The sequence below is a fragment of the Lissotriton helveticus genome, chromosome 9, assembly GCF_964261635.1.
Source record: "Lissotriton helveticus chromosome 9, aLisHel1.1, whole genome shotgun sequence".
Taxonomy (NCBI): Eukaryota; Metazoa; Chordata; class Amphibia; order Caudata; family Salamandridae; genus Lissotriton; species Lissotriton helveticus.
This window is the reverse complement of record NC_136070.1, coordinates 1,218,868,517-1,218,887,289: the sequence shown is the minus strand read 5'-3', so window position 1 is coordinate 1,218,887,289 and position 18,773 is coordinate 1,218,868,517. Positions and strand designations below refer to the sequence as shown.

The 18,773-nt window shown below is 45.2% G+C and overlaps 1 protein-coding gene across 5 annotated transcripts in view; it reads left to right on the top strand.

The window, feature by feature from the left end:
• Nucleotides 1–18,773, top strand: part of TMCC1 (transmembrane and coiled-coil domain family 1) — a 467,271-nt gene that overhangs the window by 381,956 nt on the left and 66,542 nt on the right. The window lies entirely within an intron of this gene.

The following is an 18,773-nucleotide window of genomic DNA, read 5'->3' as shown; positions in this document are numbered from 1 at the left end:
AAGTGTGCACCGCACACACGCAGTGTGATTTGTGCCACTGATACAGCTGGTTCGTTCTCGGCGGTCTGTTGGACAAGGTACAGAGCTGGGGTTGAGAGGTTCCGGAATGAGTCCCAAGTCCCTGGTCAGCACCTTAGCGCCTTCTCTGATGAAAGTTCAACGCTATAGGGCAGATGTGATTGTTTCTGGAAGGCTAGGGATCTGGCGTGTAGCAATGCAGGCGACTCCTCTTCCATTGTCCATGCGCACCAGGGCCCTGGACACCACGTCCTCTGACCGATGACCAGCGAGCCCCTTCTGTGCATGTGCACCTTGGGGATAAAACCAGTCAGGGAGTGAGTACGACTGCCTCTGTAACAGAGTGCATGTTAAATGAAGTATATGTTGAATTTATACTGACCGTTTCAGATGCTTTGCTGCAATTCACAGCCCGTACGAGAGTTAGTTTACTATGTTCTTGTTTTTCATCTGTTGGACGTTTCCCATGCCTGGAAGGATGAGCTACCTTAACCACCCCACCCCACCTGGACCCTCTAAAACGAATTGAGCTGTGTTTTTGTTGTACATATTTATTTTCTGTGCCATTCTATTGCCTGTTCTTTTCTGTGCTATTTTTCACTCTGAGACATTTTTGAATGAACCTCCGACAATGGTTTTCAAAGATCTGAATCCCATGCGGTCTGTGAAAAGAGGGTAACAATATGTTGAACACTAGGAAAGGCAAAGCATTTGCACCTTTTTGTGGCTAGTTGCAGCTGTCTCCAAGGTGCCACTAGCAGTACCCGAGCAGCTGCTTATCAGAAGCTAAAAGATTGTCCATATCAGTGCTTCTTTGCTCTGTGGGTATACTAAAGTATTTTTTTATATAATTTCTAGATCTATGAACTGCACTTAAAGTATGTCTTTTAGTTATTTATTTAGAATTACTATATAGTTATGTATCTAATGCTTCCGTAAAGCAAAGTGTTTTCCCTTCTACATATAAGTAGGTCCCTCTTTCCAGACTCACCTAAAGAGTGCTGCGGCTACACAGCTCAGCTCCTGCCTGGAGGTGCTTGTGTGCCTGCACTCCTCCTCTCCCGGATTTAGCTTTGCCTATCCCCAGGGCATTGCTGTGTTTCTGGTCTTCCAGGATACACTCCTGGGTAGATGGTGTCAGATCAGTAGGTTCTCTTAGTTATTTTTAGCCACCTCACCTTCTTTCTTACTGTCCCATACATTCAATTCCACTCCCAGGATCTTTCCTTTCTATGTGATGATGTTTGAGGCCGGTTGAACATTCTGAATGTATCTTCGCACCGGTGGCATCAAGCAATATTGCAAGGTGCCCTCTTTGCAGGTACCAAATACTACAAGAGTAGGATCTCATTTATTTAATCAGTGATGTAGTTTGAGTTTCTGAAGAACCCCCACCAGTCAGGCCACATCTGTGTCCTCATTGCAAGGAGGTTTTTCATTCCGTCAGGTCCTCTTTTAAAATCATTAGGATTCTTGTTCAGCTCTCAGGTCTCTTAATGCCCATAAAAACAAGACAGGCTCGGAATGCCCATTTTCATTTGTCATTGCTGATGCATTTGTTATTTGCTGCCCATTCATTTTTCATGATTGGGGATGGACTCACTAAAAGAGAAAACTATTTCAGGGCGCATTAAACTCTATGCTAGCTGCAGCAGATGATATGATGGCAATCGAAATCCTCTTCAAATTGCCTATATTTATTAACTGAAGTGCCTCGGACGGGCGCTCAAAAAGTATGGGTCGATAGTCTTTCGATAGTTTAGTTTTAAGCTGTCCTAAAAAGCTAATTGGATCCCTGGACCAAAACCCCAAAATTCCTTGAAGCAATTTGGAAAGAAGGAAAACATAACAAATTTACATCTTGTATAAAAACACGTATTTTCTCAGAGACTTAATTCCACAACTGCGCAGGCTACGTTGGTAGTGTCAGTAGTGGACAAGGGTACCCCATGTCAATGTATACAGTATAGATCTAGCATCTTCAGTGTGCCATAGGCTCAACCGAGTCTGGGATGATGTCTGTCCCATTTGTGGCTTCTAGTTGTAGGAGTACTGCTGCTCCCCTAGCAAATACCTCCTATACAGTGTTTGTCACTTTGTAATTCATAGGGCATAAAATTATTATTTTTTTAAATTCCTGAGGAACGATGATCAAGTCTTAGCACTTGTACCAGAGAAATTGTATAGCGTCTATGCTCTCAAAAACAGAGCAGTATGTTGCAAAAACAATGTAACATGCATCCCTACTTTTCTCCCATGTAAACCTATCTTATTTCTTGATGCTTTCTGGCAGGAATTGTGGTTTCAACAAGTCATCTTTTGTTAGCCCATCTCCAGCCTCATCAACCTGGAGAAAAGGTTTCCAGAACAGGGCATAGTACTCAAAATGTAACTTGAACTAGACAGAAGATTCTACATGAGATCATCGGAGACAACTATATATATATATATATATATATATATATCGATATACATCGCTCTTTACACTTACGTTTTGTGTCTATAGGTGCCGTAACTAAATGTCGTTACTACTAATCAATTTAATATCACTCGGTTTACCAACTTCATACAGATGGAGAACTGAGTTGCACAAGTCCGTATTCAAACTCTTGACTAGCAAGTCACTTCAGATGAGGCCTCTAGGAAAACCCTTCATAATCCAGATGTGCTTCGGGAAATGAACACAAAGCTACAGAAGTGGCCTCCGTAACTACATTTAAGATCCAAATGTGGTATTCACAAGTAAACAATACCTAGAAAAGACCTAACCAAACACAATACACCAGAGCCACAATCTAGAAGATCAGACACTCCGCCAGGAACTGGGCATAGTGATCCAACTGTAGTCGCCAAGTTGGGAATGTGTTGCGGATATTGCCTCAAGAACTAACCGTTTCTAGAAGAGATCTCCAGAACTGGGCACACTATTTGGAGGTGGCTGCAAGAACTGGTAACAATTCTTCAGATGTGACAGAATGGGACACCGTTCTCCAGAGAAAGCCTGCGCATGCTGGACAGGACGCAGCACTCCAGAGGAGGCCTGCAGAACTGGACAGGACGCAGCACTCCAGAGGAGGCCTGCAGAACTGGACAGGACGCAGCACTCCAGAGGAGGCCTGCAGAACTGGACAGGACGCAGCACTCCAGAGGTGGCTTGGAGACTGGACAGGACGCAGCACTCCAGAGGGAGTCCTGCAGAACTGGACAGGACGCAGCACTCCAGAGGAGGCCTGGAGACTGGACAGGACGCAGCACTCCAGAGGAGGCCTGGAGACTGGGCAGGACGCAGCACTCAGAGGAAGCCTGCAGAACTGGACAGGACAGAGGAGGCCTGGAGACTGTGCAGGACGCAGCACTGATGAACCCTCCAGGGCCAGCCACAGTGCTGCACCAGCTCGTGCCAGCTGCAGGGTGGCCTGAAAGAGTCTTGGGAGCAGCGCCGCGTCTGAAAGCTGTCCATGAGGTCATGCTTGTGCAGGGCTTGACTTTCATTCGGTTCCTGTGTGAGGGGTGCTGTGGTCACAGGACACCCCGTGTGCCGCCTGCAGCACAATGAGCGGGCCGGGCCGCCGGTGTCAGGTGGCCGCAGCCCCGGCAGATGCGTTTCAGGCCCTTTCTGGGCTCGACTGACAGAGCGGGAGCGGAGTGAACTCCGGTAACCCCGGGGTGAATGGGCCGCGCGCTCGCTGCCGCGCGTTGGCGCACGTGCGCGCGGCGGGAAATTGGGACATTTCCTGATGTTGGGGCCTCAGTGAGGCTCCGTGGCAGGGGCAGAGTCTGACACAAGGCAGGCGACCATGCGGACGCAGATACCGGCGCTGCAGGACGCCCTCCCCCGGCTTCCACGCACCGGTCGGGGTGCCGGTGCTGGAGCAGCGCCCCTCCCACCGCCTGGGGCTTTAAGTCTTAGGGTGACCAGGCGCCCTGGATGTGCCCGGACAGTCCCGGTTTTTTGCCAGCTCTCCCGGCAGATTTCAGGAAATTAAGCTCAAGTCCTGGTTATTAGAGAGACTCAGCTGAAAACTGTGGGAGGTATCTTTTTATGTTTTGCAAAGCAGGGGTAGGTAGCAGCTGCAATAGGGAAACAATTTAATTAACAGGCAAGCTACTAGCTCTAAAAATAGAATTTTATGTATATTTTTACTGCTACTTCTGTAATTCTTTGCTAAGGAGCACTGTAATTCTGTGCTGGGTTGAAGTAAAATTGTAGTCTTTCTTCTGTTTTTGGGGAAATGTCCCAGTTTTGGGGTTTAAAATTCTGGTCACCCTACTTTAAGTGGACCGGGTCTCACTGGTGCTGAGCACCGGCAGTATTTTACAGCGGGCCTCAAAACGGGTCCCTATTGGACTTTGTTTTGTGCCCTAGCACAGGCAGCCCGATTTTTTTCCGGACTGCAGTGACAGCAGGCGCATCGATGTTCACGTGCTCACACTGCTCCCTTCTCACTAGTGAAGAAGTTACGGCATGACGTCATGCCAGGTGAGCGTTGTAGGGGAAGGAAAATCCTTTAAAGAGAGTCATTTTCTCTCTGGATTTCCCTTCTCTTTTTTTAAACTCAAGAGCAGCAACATTTTCGTGGTGTCACCAGTGCTTTAAGTGGAAAATAATAAGTGCAGGTACTCATTAATATCAGCTAGAGGCGTGGTGAGTGGGTGTGGCTAGGGGTGGGGCTTGTGGCGACATATGATAATACATAATGACTTCTATATCAGTTGCAGCAACTATGAAAAACACATGAGAAATATGTTTATGTAAAAAGTAAACAGGTTAACTCATTACACAAAATGAAACCCAAATTGGATATGTGAACAGTTCCATGTTTTGTAATATTTGCTGCTTCTTAATGCCATACTTTTATTTGTTAGTGTTTGGCACAATACTAGATACACTTAAGCGTGCGCACGTGCACACACACACAGAAACAAGCCGACGTACACAAGCATTCTACACATTCCCTCTAAAATCTACTGCGTGTCCTGATTCTCTTTTCTCTCACAGAAAACAGGCACACACAAAGTCTCCTGTTCTCCCCTCCATGCTGTACTCATCCCCTAAATTTGCCGTCTGGAAAATTAAAGTCAAGAAATGCACCAGATTTATGACTTTACAGAAATGTTCCTTGCAGCTGGCATGTTTTTCTTATTAAATTCGTTATGAAAGCCTGCACACTTTGATTCCACAAACCTGCCGCAAAGAGGATCTAAAGGCATTGGGGAGCAGGCGGAGGCTTATGCGCCGGGTGTTCTGTTTGTTTAAAAAATGACTTATCATACCATTGAATCTCTCACCCCTCCCTGTCACGCCTTATATTTCTTTAAATCATATGCTCCGAAGAATCTTCTAATGATCTCCCACAGTTTCACCTCCCTCCCTGGCTGCTGCCCTTCTTAAGGATTACTGCGTTGAACTGCCCTCACACCTGATGGATCGCCAGACAGTTGTTTAAATACATTTTAAACAATTGCCAGGATCTTAAAGGAAACTGCTTTCATTGCATGTTCAGTTCCAGTTAAAGTAATGCCAAGTACTGGCTCTGCAGCCTGAGTTTTGCTGTGGGTTTTAGTCACTTAACCCAATTATCGACCTCGGAAAGATAAACACCTGACCAACAGTGAAGGGTCTGTCTAGACCCTGCACTGTTAGTCACAGCATGACGCACAGCAAGCCCTCTTAGACCCCTGCAGTCTCAGGCCATTCACATGGACGCTGCTGGAATCTGCAGGAGGCTTGGCGCCCTTACAAGCTCCTAAGAGGCAGAGCGCATCTCTAACCTGTATTAGAGGCGATAAACAACCGGAGCCTGCAGTGCGGTCTATTAGGGTACCGGTACTCTCTCTGGCTAATGAGAAGTGCCGGTACTGAGGGCCCGAAAATTCAGAAGTGCCGGTACTCTGTACCGGTGAGTACCGGCCTATTTAAAGCACTGTCACCAGGGCTTTAAAGTGGAAGTTTTTCAATATTAAATACAAGCCATAGTTGCTGCTTATTTATCTTATGCAGCTAACAACCATTGACAAAGCCAATAGTCCTAGCTTATAGGTATGATGTTATTTGTTGTATCAAATATCTGGATGCAATGACAGAAACAGCAAAATACAAGTCGGGCGGCACACTATGCTAAGCACAGATTTTAGCCTTCCTATTTTAAGCCACACCCTTAATTACATTGGCCACTCCCCTTTGAGAGACCCCCCAGTTTTTTCATTCGACTTAAAGCCCTGCTCCAGCCTGAGGGTTTTGTCTCGGCAAGGGGCTCCATGAAGGAGTGCTCGTTTTCCAGGACACGGCTCATGCCTGTGGCCTTTGCAGAGACCCCGTGCCCTGTCTTCATTTTCCATCCCTGGCTTCTTCAACCTTCGTTTTCTATCCCAGGCCTGTTAAGCGAGTAGCTAGTGAGCTACTAGTAGCCAGGCCCACTGGAATTGTGCGGCAGCTGAGGGCAAAATTATCTGACAATCTTGACTAAATTATGCAGCAAAAAAGGGCAATTATGCGGCATATTGCTGCACATTTCGTTATAGTATTACTTCAGTACTTTGTCATTTTTACATTTAACACTCTGGGCATTGGCTGCACAACACTAGCCCCAGTTTAACACCCAACTATAGTGTTGTTTAAGCAGGTTTGGATTATAAAAAAGGAGAACATTAGCAATAAGCAACAGAAGGGTCAACCTTTTCAAAGGGCACTTCACTGTGTGGGAATACATGTTGCTGCATTTTTAATACCTTTGAACTATTTGATCTATAAACAGTTTTTAACGTCTGCAGATTATGCAGCAGATGATGAATTATGTGGCAAATACGGAAAGCCTATAATAATGCGGGAAAAAACACAATCACATAATTCCAGTGGCCCTGCTTGTAGCACTCGAACTACGTGTAAGCAGCTCTCCTGTGTGCAGCCCAGCCTTCTCAATTAGAAGCTTTTACCTGATTGTATTAATATATGTATACCCAAATTGAAAAGAGTATATTCAAGATGAATATGTATGTTCAGAACTCTTTAGCTGTTGTTTTGAGAAAAATTATAGACTTTCTGTGAAATATATTTTAACACTATTTGAGTCTAAATCATGTCGCATCAGGGAGACTTATGACATACATTATCACCTTGGTAAAGCATTTGTTTACATTGCTGAGGACAACCATGTCTGTGGCATTGAGGTGATTACAGCTGGTATTCTTTGCATGGGTGGTCGCTAATATAATCTTGTCTGATATGCTCACTATTACACTAGTAATAACAGTAACTCGGGATGATCTTCATTGAACATAAGTAGCTCTTATTACAGAAAAGGTAGGAGACCCCTGTTCTTGCCACTCACTGTCAGGATTGCTGCAGCCCCATATTCCGTGCTTGAGATCTCACTGTACCTTTCACTTCGGAGTCCCCTCAGTCTTTGCTTTTCGTTTGCTATCCTTGTTCCGTCTGGGAGGTTGGGCTCCTGGCAATTCTTTCACTTTAGCAAACAAGCTCGAAAACAATGACTAGGGCGCTGTGTCCTCAGGGGCATGGAGTCCTCAAGAGTTCATGTTTCTCAGCCTAACTTGGCTCCTTATCCTAATTTTGTTTATCCAGTCTCTCTTCTGCCTGCGTCTCTTAAACACCTTTTGCACCGTTCTCTTTTTAGAGCTCACTCACATGCACTCATTGAATGCGCTGCCCGTATCGCTCTGTGAATGCAGGAGTGTGCAAACCAGCTTTATTGTTTAATACTGGTGAAGTTCCTGATTTTAAACATTTGCACAGTTTTACAGTGTATGTTCCCCTTAGCCTTTGCAAAGATTTGTTATGTACATTGGCAAACATATTCAGATTTTGTCTATAAGTTTACCTGTTGTTACCAATCATCACAATGTTCAGCTTAATGTGGAGAAAGCATAAAACGTAAAAGTTGCTAGAAGAAAAAAACGTTTCCAACTCTGCTTTAAAAGTATGCTCCGTCTTTTTTTTAATTTTATTCTCTAGCCTTAATAACTTGCTCTTTCCGTCCTGACCAGGCACCTCCACTGCCTCAGAGTCCTTCAGCTCCATTCAGTTTTCATTTACGACCAAGCTCATTTCGCGTTGGGATTCAACTTGTTTATGTTCTCTTTACCACTGGGCCCTGTTGGTGGTCCAGAGCACCCAGTGGTTTTGAATATGTAACGTCTACTCTGTACTGTCCTAGGATTCTGGTTACTAGCACTGCAGTGATAAAACCACAATTGGTAATGTTGATCTTTCAGTGGTAGCTGTGGTTGAGATGTCGATGCTCAGCGGAGGTGATGGGAAGGTTGTTTTTTGTAGTTACAATACAACAGTGCTATAACAGTCAGTGAAGATCTGTGTCCAGCCCAAGGTATTACTCTGAAAAAGAATGTATTTAGTCCCCACTCATGTTGATAACAGTTTAAATAAGGAATTATAAAGAAAATTAGAAGTCTTACCATAAAGGGTTCAAATGTTCTACAGCAAACAGTCCTTAAAGATAGGATTAAGGTTCACCAAGCCCATAGAAGGGTACCTTAAGGCATCTTGCTTATGAAATTAAAGGTTAGTCTTCACTAATAGTCCTTGCGATTCTTACTTTATTTTGTTCTTTACAGTATTTTGTGCTTTCAAGTTGCTCTGGTTCAACGGATGGGGGAGGACTTGTGTTCTCACGCCTCATATTTGGGCCTAGTGGATTTGAAAACAGTCCTGCATTTTCATTTCTATAAGTTGTGGTAGGGGTTCGTGCGTGCACTTAGTCTTCCTAGGGCTCTTTTACCTTGACAGTGAGGACCCATCAGCCAACAAAATGGGCTGTGTTTATTTTGGTTGTTGTTGATAGTGGTTTTCTGCTGCTTAGTGGTTGCTTCTGTTTCTTTGGCCTATTTTTAAGATTGAGGGCTTTAGGGAGTACGGGAAACATGATGGACCCTACAGAAGGTGTTGACATGTTAAAGAGGGCATTGGCACTGAAGTTCAGAGCCAGGAGTAGGTCAGAGTGCCTTGCTGCTGACGTATTATGGCAAGGGGAGTAGACGATCAGAGTTTCTCACCAGCCCATGTGCAATAGACCACTACAGAAGGTGACCCAAAGGGTGGCTTTTTGGTAAAGGGGCATGGACTGTATCAAGAGATCTTAATGTGGTCGAAGAACGGAGAAGTTGCCAGGGATAAGTGGTGCAAGGACAGTGTGCCTGCGAGGTGGTGGCACCATTCTATCTTCCCATCTGCCTTTGGAGGCGGACACTGTTGCTGATCAGTAGAGTAGGTCTGTTCTTTGTCATGGATTGGCTTGTAATTTCCGTAGTTGTAGATGACACACAAGGAAGCGTTGTGATCTTTAATGGAGACCACAGGATGGATACGTTGGACAGGGGAAGACTGGAAAGAAAACACAGATTTTGCAAACAGACCCAGAATTATTCTTAAACTTGTAACAACATTACCAAAGCTCACTATGATAACGTCCGGTGGCTATTCTTCCTAGTTTAAAGATTTGGCCAATATCAAAGTGGCGTCCTGGTGCTTTTCCCGGATAAGTTGCTCTTTTTTTAAATTACAGTATGCATATTGCGTTCATTATTTCATTTTTGTAAAAGCACGACGTTTTGATTTCTACATATTAAGTAATTATTATTTAATGTAATGTTTTCTAACCTTGAACGCCAATGATGTGCTTTTTTTGACACCTTCAGACTATAAAAGTATATAAAGTTAACATTGTTTGCTCATGAAACATGTCTCCTGTGACGTGGAAGGCAATGAGAGGTGCTTCTCCCTTGCTAGATATGAATAAATGCTCAAAGCATCATATATGAATGAACATACATTGTCCTGGGTGGTGTTTGCCCATTGGGCTGGCTGGCAGGCTGGCACATCGTGCCCGTCCGTGCTGTCCCCGAGGCAGGAATGTGCTCCTGCATAGGACTGTCAGAGCATTTCATGTGCCCCCATTCCAGAGCGCCCTGGAATCACGTGTATCCCTGGTTCTCAGGCCAGCACACAATGCATTGATTGTAAGACCTCGAGTTAACCACACAAGGCTCGGTGCCCGTGGCCGGCCCAGGGTTGTGGCTGGTGCAAGTGATTATCTCTCTGCTGCGCGTATGTCAGTAGCACCTCTAGAAGGGATTTTTGGGGGGTACCAAGGGACCACAGATGAAAGTGGTGGGGCCACCTCCAGTGGGCAGTCATGAAGAATATGCACACATGTTTTAATTATTTATATACACATAACACACACACATATATATATGTGTGTGTGTGTGTGTGTGTTTGTGTACACACACACAAGCACATACAAAGGCGTTGAAACATTTTAGGCAGACTGTGAATTAAACATTACTAAGGTTTGTGGAAGGAGTAGTGGTCTCTTGGGAGTGTCTCAATAATTTCAGTTCTCCTCTTCACACAACTTTTTCTTCAGTCTCCCAGCTAAAGACTTATGTCCCTTTATCCGCTAAACTCTTTTGTGCTTTTTGTCCTGCTGTCTTTCTGAAACTCTTCTTCGGTGTATCTCACACCTCTTTGGTTTACTCTTCAGCACTCTCTTCACTCCCTCCTGCACATACTTCCTTGCTTCCTGCACATACTTCCTTGCATCTCCTTCCCACATGCAACACACGGGCTCATATGTAAGCTTTGCTTTTTCTTTATCTTTTGACCTGGCTACCTTTCGACAGCTGTGTACCTCCGTTACTCACTTTTACATATAATCACATTAACAATTGGCATATCTCACAATTGCTCTATGCACTCTGCAGTGAGGCCGAGGATTGGATGAGGATGTTTGTATTCGGAACCCCTTAATGAGCCATTAACGGGCACTGTGAGACATGAACTCTGCCTTCACCTGAACTCCACAGTTCTCATTTGTGCCCGTCATGAATACCCACCCACAACCTGAACTCACACAGATATATAGAGGCAGCTATGTTCTCATTACGCACTATACATAAGTAATGTGTTGCATAAAAAAATTACAGAAACACAGCATCCTGGAAAAAATCAATTACTGCTAGGGAATTAAATTAGTAGTTAAAACATTACATGTGAACAGGAACAATAGCGTCATTCTCCGGCTGAGAGGCACTGGCCATGGGGTGTGGCCACAAGAGGGGGCCAGGACAGTTACAAATGGGAAGCCACTACACCACTAGGGGAAGATATAGGTGTGGTACTGTGGCTATTGCAGTCACTGTCAGCCACAGTCTTACCATATCTACCACCCCTGGTCAATGAAGCTTGAACTTCCCCTTCTGTAGGCACTGTTCACTGAAAGACTGTGAAGTTGCATGCTACGCTCAGTTAATGGGAGCACAGCACTAATGTTCCTTGGGTTGGAGCCATGTTGTGTCCCTAGTTTAGATGGGCAGTCATGCCGTGCCTCTAGTTTAGTTGGGCAGCCATGCTGGGTCTCTATTTTAGTTGGGCAGCCATACTGTCTCCTTCTTTTAGTTGGGCGACCCATGCTGTGCCTCTATTTTAGTTGGGCAGCCATGCTGTGTCCCTATTTTAGTTGGGCAGCCATGCTGTGTTCCTATTTTAGTTGGGCAGCCATGCTGTGTCCCTATTTTAGTAGGGCAGCCATGCTGTGTCCCTATTTTAGTTGGGCAGCCATGCCTAGTCCCTATTTTAGTTGGACAACCATGCTGTGTCTTTAGTTTAGTTGGGCAGCCATGCTGTGTCTTTAGTTTAGTTGGGCAGCAATGCTGTGTCACTATTTTAGCTGGGCAGCCATGCTGTGTCCCTATTTTAGCTGGGCAGCCATGCTGTGTCCCTATTTTAGCTGGGCAGCCATGCTGTGTCCCTATTTTAGCTGGGCAGCCATGCTGTGTCCCTATTTTAGCTGGGCAGCCATGCTGTGTCCCTATTTTAGCTGGGCAGCCTTGCTGTGTCTTTAGTTGAGTTAGGCAGCCATGCTGTGTCCCTATTTAAGTTGGGCAGCCATGCTGTCTCTTTAGTTTAGTTGGGCAGCCATGCCATGCGCACTTCTTACTGGTTACAAAGTGTGCCCTTGTGGTTAAGGCGTTATGACCTAACATTGCTATATCATTGTTAAACTTAAATATAAGGAAGTGGTTTGCTGAGCTCCTCTCAAAGATCTTGTGGCTTCGGGGTCACTATTGGGTTTACCCTTTCACTCTAGTCAAAGAAAGTATACACAGTAACAAGAGAAACTCGCTCAGAGCAGCACTACAGTCTTGGTAGACTTAAGAGTGAGGTAGCTTAACAGACTTTGCATACTGCATCCAAGTTCTTCAATAAAGTCCAGCTCAGTCTCTAGTGCAGGGGTCTCGGGCTTTTTCTGTAAAAAGAGCTACTTAAGTTTAACGAAAATCGCCCAAACTACTAATATTAGTGTTGTAATTGTGACCACATCAGATAAGATTACTTTAGTGGCCACCTATAAAAGGTTACTAGCATCGATCGCTAGGTGCATCGGGCAGGGTTGTCAGCAATAACGTAAACCAGCACTGGCCAAACCAATTGATCTTGGGAATCCGAAAGCTATTGATGTTGTCAATGTGTTTTAGTAATGTTGAATAGCAACAGGACCTGCTGCCAAGAAGAGAAATTCTTGCCACTGTTCAGCTCATGGGCACCGAAGGCAGTCATAAAAGCCTGAGCTCATAATGGTGTTTGTGCAGGATGCCTCTGCAATGTAATTTAAGGCCCAGATGGTGCCACCCCAGAGTGTGCCTCTAAAGCCGTTCTATACCCAGCACTGTAAACAATACTGTAAAACGAAGCAAACAAATGGTAAGCCTATAGGCGGGCTGAAGCCCACTGAATTGTAAACAGCATGTCTGTACCAGTCCTGCTGAGACCTAAATATTGGATGGGGCTGTAGCAAAGAGCTTCAGGCAGACCGCTTCTGCTCCAAGAAATTGAGGCCTGGCACCTGAGGCTGTGGTTGGAAGGGGGAAACAAACACCACAGATGGGTGATGGCCTGTGATGATAACCAAACAGGATGTTGTGTTAAACTTGTGCTTCAAATGCACCAAAGAGAAACCCTCTGATCTATGCTGAAGCTTATTTTCTGTAGTATTGCTGTACTCTGAGGCATTGCTTGTGCATCAGACATGAAGCAAATGCAACCCGAACGATGATAAACACCGGAGCATGCCTTCCTACAAAAATAGAATAACAAAATACTGTGTGCTGTAACTGCATTCCTCTTTTTAGTCTCACAAGACACACAACTACATTCATAAGAAGTCAGTGTGTAGTGCACCAGTTGTGGCTCGATTTGGCTATTGTGCCTATCAATACTTGCCCCTTCCAGACGTGGATGCATATTACAATTTTTATTTATATATTTATTTTAAAAGTTTTATAAAGCTCTGGCTAGACCCTGAGGTGTTAGAGCACTTTACATGAGAAGATAATATAAAGCAAACATGTCATACAAGTAGATAAAAAGATAATGAAACAACATGCAAAATATACAAATCAAAATAGATATACAGGTGCAAGAGCTATACAATTCAAGTAATTAGGTAGATGATGTTCGGGAAATGGACAAATATTACTGGACAAATATAACATGGTGATTGGAGATCAGGTGCAGGTCACAGGTTAGGACCGCCAATAATAATTGAGCCAAACATGGCCTACAAGTAGATAAAAGATAATGAAAACAACATGCGAAATATACAAATCAAATAGATAAACTGGGGCGAGAGCTATACATATCAAGTAATTAGGTAGATGATGTTCAGGGAATGGACAAATATTACTGGACTAATATAACATGGTGAATTGGAGATCAAGTGCAGGTCACAGGTTAGTATCCCAAATAATAATTGAGGAGGTGGATTTTTAGGACTTTTTTGAAGCTGAAGTATTGAAGCTGAAGTAGGAGGGGTTATAGCGCAGGTTTTTTGGTAGGACATTCCAGATGATAGGGGCATTACCAGAGAAGGAGCGTGATTGTGTGGCTTTCTTTTTATGCAGTGGTGGGATTAGGAGGAGGGTGTTGGTGCTTCTCAGAGGTCGTGTGGTGCCCGCAATGAGGAGTTTCTTGGAGAGGTACTGCGGAGTGTTTTGGTGGAGTACTTTGAGTAATGCAGGCAGTTTTGTAGGCAGATCTGCCTTCAATAGGGAGCCATTTAAGAGATTTGAGAACATATGATAGAAGCGTTTGCAGTATGTGATGAGCCTGGCTGCAAGGTTGAGCACAGCTTTGATTGGAGCAAGGTGGACCTTGGGGATTCCGTTGAGGATGGCGTTACCATAATCAATATGTGAAAGAACAAGTGACTGAACTACAAGTTTAAAGTCATTGGTAGGTATAAAGGGTTTGATTTTCTTGAGGTGACAGAGCGTGAAGAGGACTCCTTTCGCAGAGTTTTTGATGTGGAGGTTAAGGGTTGTCGATAGAGATACCAAGAGATTTGGCGGAGTTGGACAAGGTGAGTGAGCATTTGAGTGTGTTAAGGTCAGAGATCCAGGATTGAACGGGGAGAGGGTTATTTTTAGGGGAGAAGAGAATGATTTTGGTTTTATTAGGGTTAAGTTTGTGACGCTGCACATTGCCCAACACTCAAAATACCAGTTGGATTCCTGTGGCATGGACCGAATGGACACAACATAGAGAAGCAGGCCAGTGGTTTAAGGGACTGACCCAAGCTTCTCACATCACATTCTATAGGCAAGTGCCCGCCACTCATTAGACAGTCTAGATCTAGATACAGGCAAGCGGCTGCTTTGTCAGAGAATCTCTTGAGAAGACATTTTTTGGGCAAACCAGTATCCCGCAGGTCTCTCGAATGACAAAAGGTGTACTCTCTCCTAAAAAAAGTTCTGCAAATAAACATAAAATACATTTTGAAAACTTTCAGAAAATACAAAATGTAGGAATTTCATGAGTTTTGCCTGCGTAAAAACATTTTGCCCGGACCTAGTTTGTAGCGAGTCACTTAGCCTCATCCTGACAATAGATCGGATCCTGGATAAGACTGTTCTGTGGATCGGACATATATTTTACCTCTCAAAAAATGTGACCTTTGGTAATGTAACTGGTGCTCATGTAAAGTACTCCGATACCTTTGGGTCGAATTTGCGACATAAAAAATAGCAAAAAAATTGGCAATGGTAGATGTTCATTATCTCCCAGGACACCGTGGTAGGTAGATTTGTACTTTCCTTCTTGTAGCCAGTCACTTGGCCTCATTCTTGTAGTAGATGGGACTTTGTCCAAGCCCTCGGGCTAGAATGGGTACTGGCGTGGCTGTTCCAGCCAGGTCGGAGCTGGGCATTTCCTGTTGGCCAAATCAATACTGTGCCTGACCAATATTGTGCTTATTAGTGAAGTATGCAGATCTGTCATGTCTTGCAAGGTATGTTGGTGGTCGCTTGGCTTCCTCCTTTCACCAAGTGAGACTCCTGCTCTGATCTCTGGAATAGGGTGGGACCCTGATGTTTCTCCAGTCATCTGCACCTTGCTTGTAGCCCACAGGAGAGTTTTGCCCTGTCACTACTGGGGACGTTAGAAGCTCAGTGGTGTCCCAAGGTAGATGTAAGATTTCCCAGGCTGGCTCCAGTTCTCCGTTGTGTATCAGAACTGGTTTTGCGGCTGTTTTTGATGATCAACAATAACTGGCGGAGTGGTGGCTTTCTTGTGCTCAGTTTTTGCAGAAGGGACTTGTGTTTCCAGTAATGGGGCGAGGCTAATGGAAAACTCAGGTAGCATGACCATTGAGAACGATGAAAGGAACAAAGTGTTTCTTTTCAAATGAGGCGGTGCCACTGATCGCACACCTGGTCTCTTCTGAGGGAAGGTGAGGTTAGTTTCCATCGGAATCACTCTTTTGTGGTTCGAAAACAGCAACCGCAGCCTCTGCTGAAAGCAGGACCACTGTTAATGCTTCAGTGCTCATCAGTATCCAGCACATAGAGGGGCCCTCCTTCCAATCCTCTGCAGGACCCCTTGGCTAGTCCTTTTTAGGTCTCGCTAGACGTAAGCAAAAGCAAAGCTTTTGCGTCTAGCGAGACAACTTATGTTGTTACTTTTCTGGGAATGAGGACAGCAAAGTGCCACGCGCATTTGCAGGCCGAGATTCGACCTCGTGAGCGCGCACGTCGTCACTCACGCATGCGCACAAAGAAAGGCATACACACACTGCATATACACACATGCACCCCCCCTTAAACATACACACGCGCACACAGACAGACAGACACACGCACAAACACACTCAAACAGACACACACACACGCGTACACCTCACCCCCACTCACCCCTCCTCTCACTCAACACACTTACCTGTTCTGGCGGTGCTCGGCAGCGGATCAGCATCTCGGGCGGCGGTAGCGCTTTGCGGGGCTCTCTCACCACATGAGAGCCCCGCCTTCCCCATGCGCCCGGCCGCTCTTCACCCGGTCCCCCATCTCGGGACCGGGACTCAATGCGGAGCCTTCGTGGCTCCTCGGGCAGCTCTCTCAGTCTCTCGCCGCGATGGGGCGGGACTTCCGGTTGGGGCCGCGCTGTGATTGGCCGGCTTCCCAACCGCTTCCGGGTCGTCGCGGGCAGCGCGGCGGCCCGGCGGGGATTTTTTTAGGAGGGGTCCGGGGATTTCCGGCAAACAGGTCCAAGGGCAACCAGTTGCTGACATAAGGGTTGTAGGCTTCTACCACACTGCTAAGGCAGACATTGCAGTCAATTCCGGGTTCAGCTTGAATCCTGCTGTTTGTGTAGAATGACGTTTATTAGTTTAATTTGATATTTTAGTTAATTTCTGGAAGTAGATGTGCTTTAGACTAGATATTTATAGAACCCGAAAATCCATATGCGAGAACTTGAACAATTTATAACTAATTTGCCAAATCTTCATTAAACGCTGGTTTAAACTTAAGTCGGCAGACTGTAGGTAGCTAAAGAAGCAGCTACGCACTGCTGCATGTACAAGAATAATCTGCAATACGTCATTATTCTTTGTTGAGGCTAGTGCTCGCTGAAACAGAAGCACGCGCCTACATAATAAACATCACCAAAGGGCTGCACCGCGTGAAACTGGGTCAGCCCCGAAGAGACTGCGCGGCTTTCACTGACAGCAAATGAATAACTGATCGAAGGCTGCCCAATGCACAGGCACGACAAGGGATCAATAAAAAGAGGCTTTTGCATTTGACATCCTATCTCTTTCGTTACTTAGGTTAAGGTGCAGTGAAATTGATCCTTAAAATTGACACGCTGTTTGGATACCAGAGCTACACGAATTGTAGTGCACGGTTCATATTCGTGTTCATATTGCATTGAAAACAGCGAGACGCATAGGGCACCCAGGTACTGGTGGGCGATGCTAGATTGACATGAAACCATGGCAATGCCCAGGGATGCTGCTACCTGGCGGGCACGGCGATGGCATCACGACGGTGCTGTAACTTTAGAAAAAACAGACGAAGTCGGGTCCGGTGGCCGCACGTGCAGCAGCCCCACACAAGCAACCCACAAGCAAGCAGTGTCCGTTAAACGTTTATCCTGCTTTTTAAAAGCACAAGCGAACGCGCGTGTGCCGTTCACTCAATACGCAACAGGAGAACCGAGGGCTTTACAAAATGACAGCTGATATGAGGCATAAAAATAATGAACGTGCAGAAGAAAATGTGAATCGTGACCGACAAAAAACATGCCGCGTCCAATTAATTATTACATGTAAGGGTGCCTTTTGAAAATAACCTTCGACTTTAGCATAAATTAGTCGGTTGCCATACTGAGCATCCTTCGTCCAAGACTGAGATGCCCGAGCACCGAAAACAATAACGGTAGGTTCACAAAAGGCTAACAGGTTAAATGCATCATAATAAATGACTGCACCATTTCGATATTAATACAATCGCATTAGGGATGCCGGATACTATAGAGCTACGCACAAGGGGAGTGGTAATTAAAACATGTCCTACCGCTGATATAAATACTGGTGCGACTGGCAACGCAGCAATATGTGAATTAATAAGAAACAAGCATTTTCAATGCAATAGGTCTCGCCTTTTATTAAGTTAAAGCCGTTTGCTTTGCTATACAATACCATTAGCAAAGCAATGGCTTTAACTTAACCAAAGGCGAGACCTGTTGCATTTTCAATGCTTGTTGACCTTAGGCAACTGCGTGGCTCCAAGGTCCATTCATCCTTCAGCCTCCACCTTCTAGTAAACTTGTACAGACCCACGTTGGCCGCTCCTTTATCTGGAACCAGCCCTCTCGCCTGCCTGCACCACCTAGTACCATTCAGCATGGAAGCTTGTTTTCCACCTTTCCTTAGTCACTCTGGAGGCGATCAGTGGGCGGAGCGGGGCCTGCACAAAACTCTGAAACATGCAGCTCACCGGCTCAAATCTCGGCAGAGAGCAAGGAGTACCATCGAGTTGGTTAATATGAATGTTGTGCTTTAAGGCCTCTAGCGATTATTCAATTTGCATTGAATCATTATTAATGGTTATGTATGGATCTCGTTGAGAGCCACTATCATGAATAAAATATTCTAAATCTCTTTATTCTTCTTTGCTACGTCATAAACTCTAGGCTGCTCCGACCAGGTCCCCTATGAGCCCGCCAGTGTAGCGCCGTACTATGCACCCACAGAGAGCACAGCCTCGAAAGGAAAGGGGAGTCCCAAAGGGTGGTGGGGGGTTGGTGGCTGGAGGCCAGTGTGTTATATTTTATTTTTACCTTCATTATTTTTACATTTGGACAGGGAAGAGAGGCCATGTATGCATGTATCGCCATTACTATTCTGCGCCTGCGTAGCAACTCAATGATTTTGTGGCCCACA